This window comes from Mizuhopecten yessoensis, unplaced genomic scaffold (genome assembly GCF_002113885.1).
Source record: "Mizuhopecten yessoensis strain PY_sf001 unplaced genomic scaffold, ASM211388v2 scaffold10889, whole genome shotgun sequence".
Classification (NCBI taxonomy): domain Eukaryota; kingdom Metazoa; phylum Mollusca; class Bivalvia; order Pectinida; family Pectinidae; genus Mizuhopecten; species Mizuhopecten yessoensis.
In genome coordinates this window covers 408,990-422,869 of record NW_018408772.1, presented here as the reverse complement: position 1 = coordinate 422,869, position 13,880 = coordinate 408,990, and positions in this window count along the sequence as shown.

The following is a 13,880-nucleotide window of genomic DNA, read 5'->3' as shown; positions in this document are numbered from 1 at the left end:
TCATATCCAAACGGTTGAACCGGTTGGACAAAGCTTTAAAAACAACATAAAAACAAAATCATGAAAGCAAACTAAAAATAGAGAAAGCACACATAAAAGTAGGCAAGCAAACTAAAAATAGAGAAAGCACACATAAATGTAAGCATAGCCCTAAAAATAGAGAAAGCACACATAAAAGTAAGCATAGCACTAAAAATGGCAGAGCAATTTATGCAAGCATATGCAATAAAAAAAGGACAATAATAACAAAAAGGCACATCGAAATTAACTGAAAGCTTATCTACATGCAGAACAGCGGCATTCCGAACCATTCCAGGACTGTATAAGACTCTTGAAATGAGAGAAACTGTTTTCCGTCCGGAAGACTTTTCCACAATGTAGCAGCAGCAAATTTAAAACTTGTAGATTTACATTTGGAATGTCCAATATATTATTATATATGATTTTTTTTAGATTGTTTTACCTTTAATAAATCTTGTAAACATACAGGTGACAGCTTATTAACAATTCTAAAAGTTTCAATTACCATTGTTCCCATTCTTCTGACTTGCAGAGAAGGCATCTTCGCTTTTCAAGTAAATTCTCATATGAGCTTGAACAGTCTTCATATACAAAACGGAGTGCTCTTTCTTGCTAGAAATGCCATGCCAAAGGGCAAAAATTAAAAATTACTTAAAATGAATGAATGATAGATGGTTAATTTTCTCAGTCTGTTCAAAAAAGTGCCCAAACGTTTGAGGATATTCAGTTGCTGGGATGCCTCCCTGCAAATCTTCCTTATTTATACATCAAAGTTGGTAATCAATATCTATGCCAAGCAATCTAACAGTTGTTTCACATGACAGTTCAGTGTATTGAATACGAATACAAGGATTTTTACAAAAAGTATTTTACCAACAGCCAAAACTTGAAATTTATCAGGGTTTGCTTGCATCTTATTCACCCTGAACCAATCTATTAGTTGAAGTGACTCAGATTCCAATGTTGAAATTAAAATATCATAATCAGGACTACAGAATGAAAGGGTATTATCATCTGCATAATTGTACAATTAACCCTTTTTGATAAATAGAAATATGTCATTTATAAAAATGTTAAATTAAAGGGGCCCAAGGATAGATTCTTTGGCTACCCCTTCCTGGATGTCAGCCCAGCTACTAAGAACAGAATTTAATTTTATCTGTTGTTTTCTATCTGACAAACATTATTTTAGAAGAGAAATTGATTGAGCCAAAACACCATATGCTGACAATTTGTTAAGAAAAAATTCATGTGGGAGGCAGTCAAAAGCTTTTGAAAGGTCCATCAAAACAGCAGCAATATAAAGGTTTGTATCAAGTGCTAAACGCCAATCTTCAAGAAGTCTTAGTAGTGTGGTTTCGACATCCATGGCCGCGACGGAAAGTACAAAGATAAGGATTTAAAATATTTTCAAAAAATTCACCCAGTTGTATTTCTGAGGATATATCGTTGCACTTAATTGTGACCAGAGTTCGCATGTATCACATCCTATAGCTCGGTGAGTTTTCGCCACAGGCCGTTCACATACACTGCATGGATTTGCGATGGGTCCTGGATTTGTGCACTCATCACATAGTTAACTATTTATTATCAACAAGTATCGAGTTTTTGATGGGTAATATCTATCAGACCCATGTGTACATTTTCGTCTTCCGCCATGTTGTTGTTGTCTGTAATTTCCGCACTACACACTATATTATATACACACCGATTAGTACTAGGTGTAGAGGTGGTAACGTCTAAGGAGTAACGTTATATACAATATGTTGCTGTTAGATCAATCATGTCTATCTAACCTAAAGTTCCGTTATTGAGTATGCGGAGAACCAGCCCATTCAGGCAAAGTCACTGGGGTTCTTGCTGCTGTTCCAACTCAATTCATATGTTTAACAATCTGCATCTTTCTCGATGTAATCTATATGTCAACACCCTGGAATGTCTTTCTATACATTGAATGGAATGGACTTCCATCAGAGGTCGTCGAGCAGCTGACTGTGGAGGCATTCAAGACCTCGCTCCACAGGCATCTTGCAGAGGATCCTGTAAATAGTTTTAACTTTTTAACCTGTTTTTAACGAATTTATGTGGAAGCCACGCCGCACAAGTCTACCTGCAAGTTGATGCTCTCCGACGACCCTTTGCAGTATCGCCGTAAATGTAAATGTATGTAACAGTAAGTTTTTGGAGTAGTTCCCTATCAAGTCTGTTATATCTGGATGGCTGGAGTCCAGTATTAACTGGAGTGTGTGGCCGCAATCAGCAAGTATGGCTTTGGTTGCATCTGTAGAGCCTAACAGAGTTTTGATAGGAGAAAAGTATTCCACACCTACATGGCTCTAGTGCTTGGCATTTGACCATTAAGTGGCCTCGATTTTCAGGTTTTGCTTTGCACCGGAGACTCAAGACGCCAATGGCATGGATGCAAGCATACCCGGCCCAGACTTCATATCCACATGTGGAACTTGCTCAACAGAGGTCGCAGACCCCGAGAGGCCAGATCAGATTTTCGGGACAATCCACACACAATGGTCACTAGGACAACCACTATTCCACTGACCCAACCAATGGCTAGGAATCGTGACAGACAAGGTACCGTTTTGTCACAGAAGACATTAAAACTCTGCACACTCAACATTCAGAACGTTAGAGGAAACAGTCTTTACGCCAAGAGATTAGTGCAGGAGGCGGATATCCTTTGCCTTCAAGAAACTTGGTTATATAACTTTTGAGAAGGACGACATACAGCAACATATACCTGAAATGAATTACTCTGCCAAAAGCGTCGACGACGATGATCCAATCCCACCCTTGGAGCAGAAGAGAGGTTATGGGTGTGTGGCTACATTATGGAAGAAGGATCTGGACCATTTGATTGTGAAGATACCGGACGGCTCACACAGGATAAATGTCATCCTGGTGAAATGTCATCCTGGTGGAATCTACACCGCCCCTTTGTATCATAAATGCATATCTTCCATGCAGAGGCAAAGCAGGGAATATGGAAAATACGCAAGGCACAGAGACAACCTACAGCCGACGTGAGGAATACACTATACAGAAAAATATAGTTATTCTACCATAAAATTAACAAACAGAGGGCAACCCAATTAAGTAAAGTCAGCAGCATACATTTTGACGGAGTACCTACATGTGGGGATGAGGACATTCTACAGGGGTGGACCTCACACTTTGCGAGTCTGGCTACGCCCAGATAAACTTTATTTAAAGTCGGCTAGTCGAGGAATAACCATAAAACACAAGCTCTTTGTCTTCTGTAATTAGATTAAGACCGACATAACAATAGGGAGACCGGGGCAATTTTGGCCCTTTTTTATTATTAAAGTCCGTTCTAGGAAGCATGGCAGCACGTCCGTTTTAGAACATTATTTAACTATCCTGTCGGAAGATCGGATGGCCGAACGAGCCCCGCCATTGTACCCACCCACGTACAAACAGAGAAGTTTAAAATAATTTTCTGTGTGTATAAAACTAAATTAAATGCATTTAATGGCCTCCCTATCATGAATTATTACATTTAGTAACGTTATGGTAAAGATATGACTTTTTGATTTAAACAAATCAAAAGAAAATACATCCATATCTATTATTTCGTGTATATATTTTGTCTATTTTGGGGTGTCCTTTGTTTGCAACATAGACTTTTCGCTTTAAATGAGCAGTTATACAGTTAGTTAGTTTAGTTAAACATTAAGCAGAGGGAAGCATGTCTCCGGGATGTCGTTATTTAATTAAAATGGCACCTTGTATACAGTTATAAAGATAGTATGTGTGAGATGTTAAGATACGGATCTGGTTGATTACAATTTAATTAGCTTAAAAATCGTTAACGGAATAATCTAAAATGTACTTTTTGACAATTGTTCGTTTGGCTCTGTTTTCTAGTCTCAATGAAATATTTTTGAAACACTGTACGTGTCAGTTAACCTTGAATTGCATTATTGGGGGGGGGGGGGGGATATTACAAGGTGCGCGTTTTTGTGTTAAATTTGTCGTTGAGCTATGCAAACCATTACTCTCTATAGAAACAAATATATGTAGACAGTTCACATTTGTTTGTTAATTTAAAACCTCACGTCATATCTGATAACAGATCGAATAATGGTCCCCTCTTTTTTATTAACACTTTAAAAGTTCAGTTATTTCTAAATCAGATTATGAAATGGTTCAAAGTAAACTCCATAAGTATTTGTATGTTGAAATGTTCCTGCGTCATCAACTCTATTGTTAACCAAATGGATAGCAGGCGGACAATACTATCCCCAGAGTACTTATTAAAAAATGAAAAAAAGTAACAAAGTGTAATGTTCTTTTTTGTATGGTTAAAACAAAGAGAATTTGTATCGTCAATCTTCTAGGCATGATTTAACTAGCATGAACACATGGGGAGGAAAAACTAGGGATATCGATGGTTCGAACAGATGTTAATTTAGATAACAAAGAGCTCTACCGAGTTATGGGATTTGCTATAATTACTATTGAAATGTCATATACAGTAAAAGCATATATGCCAACAGCTAGAACCACTATACACGTACACTCACTACAATAGTAAAGAAATGTTTAACAAGTGCCACACCCCCTTCTAACCTTCCATGATGGAGCAACATGTATGTACATATTATATGCTCAAGGGGCAAAACCTTGCACGACCAAAGAAAACTCCGCGCTGAATATCATAAGGTAACAATACAGTCAACTATCTATCGATCACGGCTCACACTTTACTTGAAATGTAATGTGATCACTTACGACACTATTAGTAGGACACGCCTTTTCTGTTGATATGGCGGAACCAAGGTAATTATTGTAATGGATGTTCAATCTACGTTATATATATATTAATGAATTGATGATTACTAAGGTCAAACAAGGATTAATTGTTAGGTATTTAATATATACCAGTTTGTTTCTTTTTTGTTTTTTTGTTTTGGTGTAACGGCCCATGTAAGGCAATGTAGGGCCAGAAAAGTCTTTTACTACCCGGCAACCATTTGAAGATCAAATGGCATATACAAAAGCTGTTTATCTCATAAAATCAACAACACGATAGGCTTAGAGAGTACAATAATGTAAAATATGAAGAATGAGTTTAAGATATCGTGCAAAGATTGAAATGGAAAGAGATATGTAAGAATGCCGTAAAAAGAGTAATACAGGTTAATGGAATCGCAGTTCATAAAACAGACCAATGTAGTTTTTATTGTTGAAAAATGTATCTAAGTTTTAGAAGTGAAAAGGGTTTCCATGTCCGTGACATAAACTATTATTTAGCACGAATGTATCTACAATCTGAACATTTTATCAAGATGTGCTCCTTGTAAATGAAGGGACATATGCGTGGCATGTAGGTGGATCTCCCCTAATGAGCAGATACATTGTAAGAATGAGTGAGATAAGTATGACTAGTACAGGAGCCGAGAGAGGAGAACTTCCTCTCTACTGTCTTTCCGACTGAGCAGACAACGTTTAAGTTTTGGTTGCACTTTAAAAAGTTAGTTGTTGGTCTCGATAGACCGTCGTTGCTGCCATTCACTTTGAATTGTCAATCGTATAATGAGTTTAAATCTGTATGTAGCAGTTTGATGGTGGTTTGATGGTGATTTGCTGGGATTTCATGCAATTAAGCTGCTCTGTCAGCATTTTCATTACATTTTATTCCGACGTAACATGTAATCCACAGAAGAATTATTTGGCATTTCTTTGAGATATAAGATATGCAGATAGCAATGTTTTGTATAAGAGTGTTTTGGGATCTCGTAACTGCATACTTGTAAGGACTGGCAAAGAGTCAGAACAGACGATTGTTTTATCAAGGGGTGTTCACCGATATTTTCAAATTGTTGTATTACTTTAGGCCTTACGGCCCATAAGTTCACAAACATAATACAGTTATTATCAATAACATGACATACATAGGAGGATGAGGTAGCTATACCTTTACAACATATTTGAACAAATACATCTAAATAGTGGAGATGATTATTCCAGGCACAGACTTATAAAATGAATATCTATTACATGAAAATACATAATAGACGCGGGTGGCTACCCAGGGATTCCAAGTGGTTGGGCCAATCCCTACTGACAAAGTTTCCTTGGATATGTATTCCCCTCAAGTCAACATATTAAATGGACTGAATAACGTAAATTCAAATGCTTTTTTGCACGGATTCGAAGTGGTTGGGCCGATCCTCCCGACGAGGTTTTCATGGATGTACCATTCAAGCCAACGTTACCATAATGGAGAATAAACATTGGATTGAATTGAATTAATTATATGTGTTAAATTCAAATTCTTCTTTTACCACAAATATAGTTTTCCCATAGTTTACATCATTAATTTCATATAGAAATACCAAATAATAGTATAATATTACAAATGCGGCAAATACCAATACTGGATATATCGCACAGAAATACATGATTTAACAAAACTTATGAAATAATTCAATCTAAGTTTATTAGCCTCGTATATAAATGTACCTAATATGCATATTTCCATTGTATTTTCAACATTCAACAACTATATAAGTTTATACACCGATGGATATTTTCAGTAAATAAGTGTAGAATTTCTTTAACAAAGTTACGATTGTCTGTCCATACTGTAGCAATCGAGACAGGAAGACACAGAAATATAGCCAGAAATGATAGACTCTGCATATTTTGTGATTTAAACGACATAGAAGATGAAAACCACTTTATTTTGAAATGCAATGTATACAATAATTTAAGAAAACGCTTCATAAAAAATTACTAGGAATATACTTGCTTAAATAATATTGAATCGAAAAATGATTTACAATATGCTTATATAAAAGGCACTTAGACGACGACTCTAACATACCCCTTAAGTCTTGCAGTGCATGGTCGAATATTCTTTGACTTATCAGCTTTAAGACATTTTTGTTATTACTTGTCGATTGCCTCAACCATATGTCGCCGAAACCCAGTTCGAAAAGTAACTGCTTGACTTGGTTTTCCCAGTTAAAGCATGTGCCAGTATTGTTGCCTAATAAGAGTATATATGCACTTTTTACAATACAATTTTTTGAATCAAGTAATTTAAACCAGAATTTTATCATTTTATATTTCCGTAAGTATTCTAGAGGATAGTGCCCGAGTTCAAAATATACCATTGCACCACTAGTAGATTTTTTTACTTTCAGGATCTGTTTACAAAAATGTAAGTGCATTTTTTCAATGTCTAGACATTTACTGGCTCCCCATACTTCACTGGCATCAAACAAAGTCTTCACATTTAGATTCAATGTTGAACATTTTGAGAATAAGGCAAACATGGCTTTGCGCCCTAGTTCCGACAATTGTTTTTGCATGCAACTAAATTTATTATTGAAATTAAATTTAACACCTAGATATGTGAAGTTCTCGACTATTGTGACAACTTCACCATTTAGGTACCACAGTTCATTATTTCTCACCTTTCCGCCTTTACGGAACAAGTTTCAAGTTTTATTATATCCACATGCAATCCAGCATATAGGTTACAAATATACATAATTAGATATTCAAAATTCATATGTAATTTACAAAATGGCGGAGGACAATTCCATTCAAATATATGTATAAATGTACCTACATACACGTATTAATGATATCACGTACATTTTACAGCATGACATTTTGTTAAGTTGTTGAAAGGACAGTATTTAACAATATAATTATATTTGTGACGTTACTACGTTTATATATGTGACGTCATGAAATGATGACATCATAATGAACACACAACATAACTTCAAACAGCCAGAAAGAACCATGGTATGTCATTGACGTACTATTTAACGCGCTATTAACGAATATTAAATAACAATTATTAAACATGTACACTTATAACAAAGTAGTTTCAAATAACACTTTAATATAATATCACTACTGAACGAGGAGAAATTTCCTTTTAGCAGTAACGTGCAACAAATATTTACCCAATCTATTTAAAGATTTAACACTGTTACAGGTAAATAATTCTTTTAGTTAATAGACACTTGGATGTCAATAATAATTCTGTTTGATATATGTTTTTCTTAAATCAGAATATGCATGACAAAGTAGTACAAAATGTACTTCATCCTCGACATCATTTTTATCGCAGACTGTACATATTCTCTGACCTCTTGAAATGTTAATATAGCGCCCAGATTCTATGTTAAGACTGTGTGCTTGCATGCGAAATTGACTCAATATCTTTTTTACCCTAAAATTAATGGGCTTAGTCAGATAGAATTGGACGCAAAAGGCATCAACAAGACGCTTGTAGAAATACCATTTTGAAGATGCATCAAAAGCACTGCGTCATTCTTGGATAAACAAATCATTAACACGTTGAGCATACGTTTGCAAAAAAAAAGATTTTCATTTTGTACATATTGACAAGTCCACATATAATTAAAACCCAGACTACATAGTTCATGCTTAATTTGATAAACCCAATTAATTTTACAATTAGGTTTTCTGATATTCAATTCGACTAATGCGTCGTAACATGATTTTAAAACACAGTTACTAGTATTTAAAAAAAATAACCAATATCTAATTATGGCCATTTTACAATGCACATATAATGAATATCTCCCAGTTTTCAAATAAACCATAGTCGTATTGACATTTTCTTAACATTTAATAGGTCTTTGAGAAAAAGGAGATGGATTTTTTCAATTTGTGGCGATACATTATGTCCCCAAACTTCACACCCTTAATTCAATAAAGACATTTTAGTTTCCGTATTAAGGGGAAAATCCAAATTTCAGAAGGTAACATTGTTTTTCTTTTTCTAAAAACAATAATTTTTGTTTTTTTCGATATTAACATTTAAATTCCATTTTTCAGTGTATGTCTGTAAACGATCTAGCATATGCTGAAGATCGGTAGCATCCTCCGAGAATAAAACTGTGTCATCCGCATACATCAGCATAAATAGGTTTATCAACTGTAATTCATAACTTTGACAATTAGAGTTTATAAATTCACTTTCCATATCATTAACAAATAATGAAAAATCATGGGAGATAACGATTCCCCTTGTAATAAACCGACATGTCAATCAAACATGGCGGATAGTTTACCATTTAATTTCACACATGAACGTACATTATCATAAATTGATTTAATTACATTAAGTAGTCTACCCCTAATACCTCTTCTCCAAAGTTTATACCACAAATTCTGGTGTATAATCAATAAAAACGCAATAAAGCCTCTTGTTTCGTTCTATCGAATTGATAATTAAACTATGTAATCCAAAAAGTGCGTCCCTTGTACCAAATACAGGCTTAAAACCAAACTGAGCATAGGAAACACCACAATCTTTGTTTTGTCTGTATTAATGGTCAGATTCCATTTCTTTTAATAATCTGCTAGATTATCGAGTAATTATTGCCATCCTTCAATAGATTCAGAAAATAGCACCAAGTCGTCCGCATATAGCATTAAAAACAGACTCGGCTCTTTAAATTCATAGTGATTTTTACATTTGGAGATAAAAAAACGATTCAAAGTCGTTAATATACATACAAAAAGGTATCGGCGATAACATTTCGCCTTGCATTAAACCGACCTTATTGTCAAAGAAGTCCGACAAACTTCATTTGATCTTAACAGAAGATGTACCTTTAATAGATATAGACTTAATTACATTTAACAGTTTGCCTCCAACCCCTATCTTGGACAACTTGTACCACAAATTTATTCTATAAACATAGTCAAAAGCCTTTCGGAAATCAACGAAACAACAATAAAGACGTTTATTTTTACTGTACAAAGTGATTTAGTGATAATTGAATGAAGAGCAAAAATAGCCTCCACTGTGCTAAGTCCGGGTCGAAATCTAAATTGAGCATCGGTTATTACGTCATATGTTTCTGACCTTTTGATCAATCGTGAGTTCAATACTGACGTAAAAAGTTTACCGAGACAACTGACTAAGCTATTCAGATTTGTTTTATCCTCTTTTTAGAGTACTGGTGTTATAATACCAATAGCCCATTCGGATGGGAAACAGACAGAGTTTAATTTATTGTTAAAAAGATCACATAATACCGGTAACAATAGATCTTTACCAACTAAAAAACATTCATTCAATATTCCATCAAGACCATGCGATTTGTCCCTTTTAAATTTATTTATACATTTTGTTGTAATATAACAGTCGAGCTCATTATCAAGCGGTACATTATCATCATGATCCAGAGTTATATTCTCATCAACATTGTCATAATTGTCCATATTACTGTCATCAGATAAGCTTTTAAAATGGTCATATAAAGTGGCCATAGACATCTGCGGACTAGATGATTTAGAAGAAGCATTTTTTTGTAGAATCTTTTTGTAGATATAATCAAGGACCAAACCGATGGCACACGCTTCAGAGGGAAAATAACAGAGGCACCGTCTGGAAATCGTATGGAAGTGGAATGGTGAAAAGGGCAGCAGGCTACTGCTTGTGTTTTGTCATCTTTGGAACCGTCGGTGTAAAGCTGTGTAAACGCGGACCTTCATACCGGAATTAACCGGGACAAAATATTCCGTCCCCAAACAACTTTTGTTTTGACTTAGGTCATCAATATGAATGGAAACTAATGTAGTTTATTTATTATAACAACCCTTGTTGGAGATTTCATTGCGTCTTCTGACTGTTTAACTTAGTAATGAATCTTCTACAGACTTAAATTGTTTCAAGGCTTTGTACTTTAAGTAAGTCTACACGAAGTTATCCGTTTTGGTTCCCTTCCTCATGTATTGTCAGCCCGGGCCGTCAATTTCAGACACTTGCAAACTTGCATATGGCAATCGATTTGCATTTATTTGAATGATAAAATAAAATCATACAAATGATATAACACATGATTTGGTTTACGCCGTGGCTGTATGTCGATGTATACAGTTACTTGTACATTTTCAAAAATATTCCTCAGATAGTCTCATTGAAAAAAGGTAAACTAACTAGTTACTTAGATATCTTCCCTACGCATTCCTGTACGGAAATTAATCAGGAATTTTATCTGATACATGCCCATTTTCGAACAAAAATAACTAATTCATAACATGAACACATGTGCCATACACATCTCCTTATTTTAGCCAAAATTTCCATCAATACTATGGAAGAATATAATGTTTGCGCAAACTTTAATTAAGATCCTTTTATATTACACCACAGACCGCTTTTACAATTGTGTGACCGCACAACGCACCCAAATTAGCGTTCGCACATCGGGTATACGTCGTGCACATACTGTACACACATCGTCCGCATATGGTGCACACAAATGTGCGACTTAACAATCTTTCTGCCCGTTGTGCGTTTCTTTCCGCATAAACTTGCAATTTTGGTATAATTGGTTGATAAATATAACGGAATGTAAAAAAATCCGGAAGGCTCGTTTGAAATACACTGTATATTTTAATTTCTCATCACAATAAGTATAAGAGTATGTTAATTTTTACAATGCATGTTACAGAGTATTGAAATGACCGTTAGACTGTCCAAAGAGAACAGGTATATACACTCTGGATAAGTGATCGTAGTTTTACCTGGTCTGTACCTGACATATGATGCCGTATGACCGTTATACAACGCAACTGGAGGTTAGGTACTTGTGTTTTGCATTGGTTTGGTCTATATCTTCGCTTCACCTGGATTTTCACACCTCGACGAGTTACAGAAGTGCCCCAGGCGGTGAAAACCACGGTCCAGGTACATTGGACCGTGTCTATATTTGTTTTAATTGTACTTGTGTCGATTTGGGTGGTTTCAATACACCGAAAACACCATAAGTTTAAGACAATATAGATAGAAAGATAAGCTTAACGATGCAGCTAGAATATAGAAACATACAATTTATGTACTTAAAAATCAGGTTTATATGTTTAAACACAAAACCGTTTATATTGTTTAGCCATTCCTCAATTTACACCAACCACAATTGTTATCGCACAACGTTCGTCCATCGTCCGAACAAATGTACGCAACGCACAACGTTCGTCCATCGTCCGAACAAATGTACGCAACGCACAACGTTCGTCCATCGTCCTAACAAATGCACGCAACGCATAACGTTCGTCCATCGTCCGAACAAATGTACGCAAGCAATAATCGTCCAGATGTTTATTGTTCGCACACCGTGTACACATCGTTCGTCCATCGTAGTGCGATCACACACCTTTATTACAGTCAGGTAACACGGTACACGCACTTGTAATATATCGAAAAGGAAATATTCAGATGCAATTGTTTTTAATGTGAACTAATATGTCTGAATCTGGTCAGATGTTTGTCCCAAAATTGCAATTGTTGTTTGGCGTGGTTTTTTTTGCCAAAACGCATTTTCTTCCAGATCAGGTGAGATACTTTTCCATTATAATTTGGTAAGAAAAATTGTATGGTTCTGATGGTTAGGCACACACATCGATTAAGCCGATATATAGCAAGGTGACTCTGACCTACTTACATGTATCAAGTATGTGCTAGTGTTTTTCAATCACTTTCATTACATGCAGTTATAGAGTTGCACATCACTTCAAAATTATGAGAACTTGTATTTTTTGTCAAAAATTGCCAATTTGGATTTTAGTCCCCTTCTTTACCCCCTCAAATCTCGGAATGATCTCCAAGCTGACATTATTGTAATGGCATATCATGATGGCCTTACCAACTGTAGATAAATTACAAAAAATAGAACGTATCGGAGATGGCCACTAGAAGACCATAACTGGATCCCTTCTTTTGTCATGACAGTTAATGTTCTTTCTCGCCTTGAAAGATTTTGTTTTTCTGTGCTTTATAAGTGCTAAAACATCTAGTTTCCATCATCTAGATAACATTTTTGCATAATCAAATGTAACGTTTCTTTTATTTTTTCAGGAGTTTCAAATTTCATTTTTAGGTATTTAACTTTTCCTTTTTAATCATTACGTTCTACTCTTTCTAATGAGGCTTCAACATTTCGTACTTAACCAGCAGAGTTCAATAAACTTATCAAATTATAGTCATAAATGGTTCTCATAAAGTTGGAGGTGATAAAGTGAAATTCCGAGAAATCGGGAGTTAATTGTGAAAGAAAAAAAAAATCAAACGTGTGTCCGTCAATTTTTTATCTGGACAAATCATGTGATTATCTAAATGCAACATCATTAAGACAAACACAGTTAATCGTTAAACATTGGAATAAATAAGTGTACATTTTTTTATATTATATTTATTTCATTTTATAATTTTGATCTGAATGAGAGGTGTTTTTTCTTTAAATAACATTTTGCAAATGAATACAATTCTCAAATTCGAAATAGTTAGAATTGTTGCTCTGAACAGATTTTTTTTATAAAAATAAAGATTCAATACCAATAACACTGTGATATCAAAGTTGTCTTATCTGTTTTATTATACATTTAAATTCAATGTAACAATATACAAATACCGTGCAAGCATATTCCACTCAAAGTTTCCTGATAATCAACGTTTTCTTCCTCTCTTCAATGTCACATCAACATATAACAACAATAAAAGACAGGAATATCTTTACAAATTTATTGTACTATATGAAATAAAATTAATCTGAAATATGTACTCAAAGAACGACATTCTTATGTCTTATTGGATCTCAACTGTACTTTATGTATATCAGATACATATAACCATAGGCTATCGCATAATATAATATGAAGCATTTCTCTTATGTTCACTTCATACCAATTTCTCATTTTTTTACTCTCATTGATAGTATAGCCTTGTCTGACACACAATTAACGAGTGAACGTCGTCAGATTGTAGTTACAGCCTATATGAATGCAATCTGGGTGACAGATAAATAGAATGACGTCCG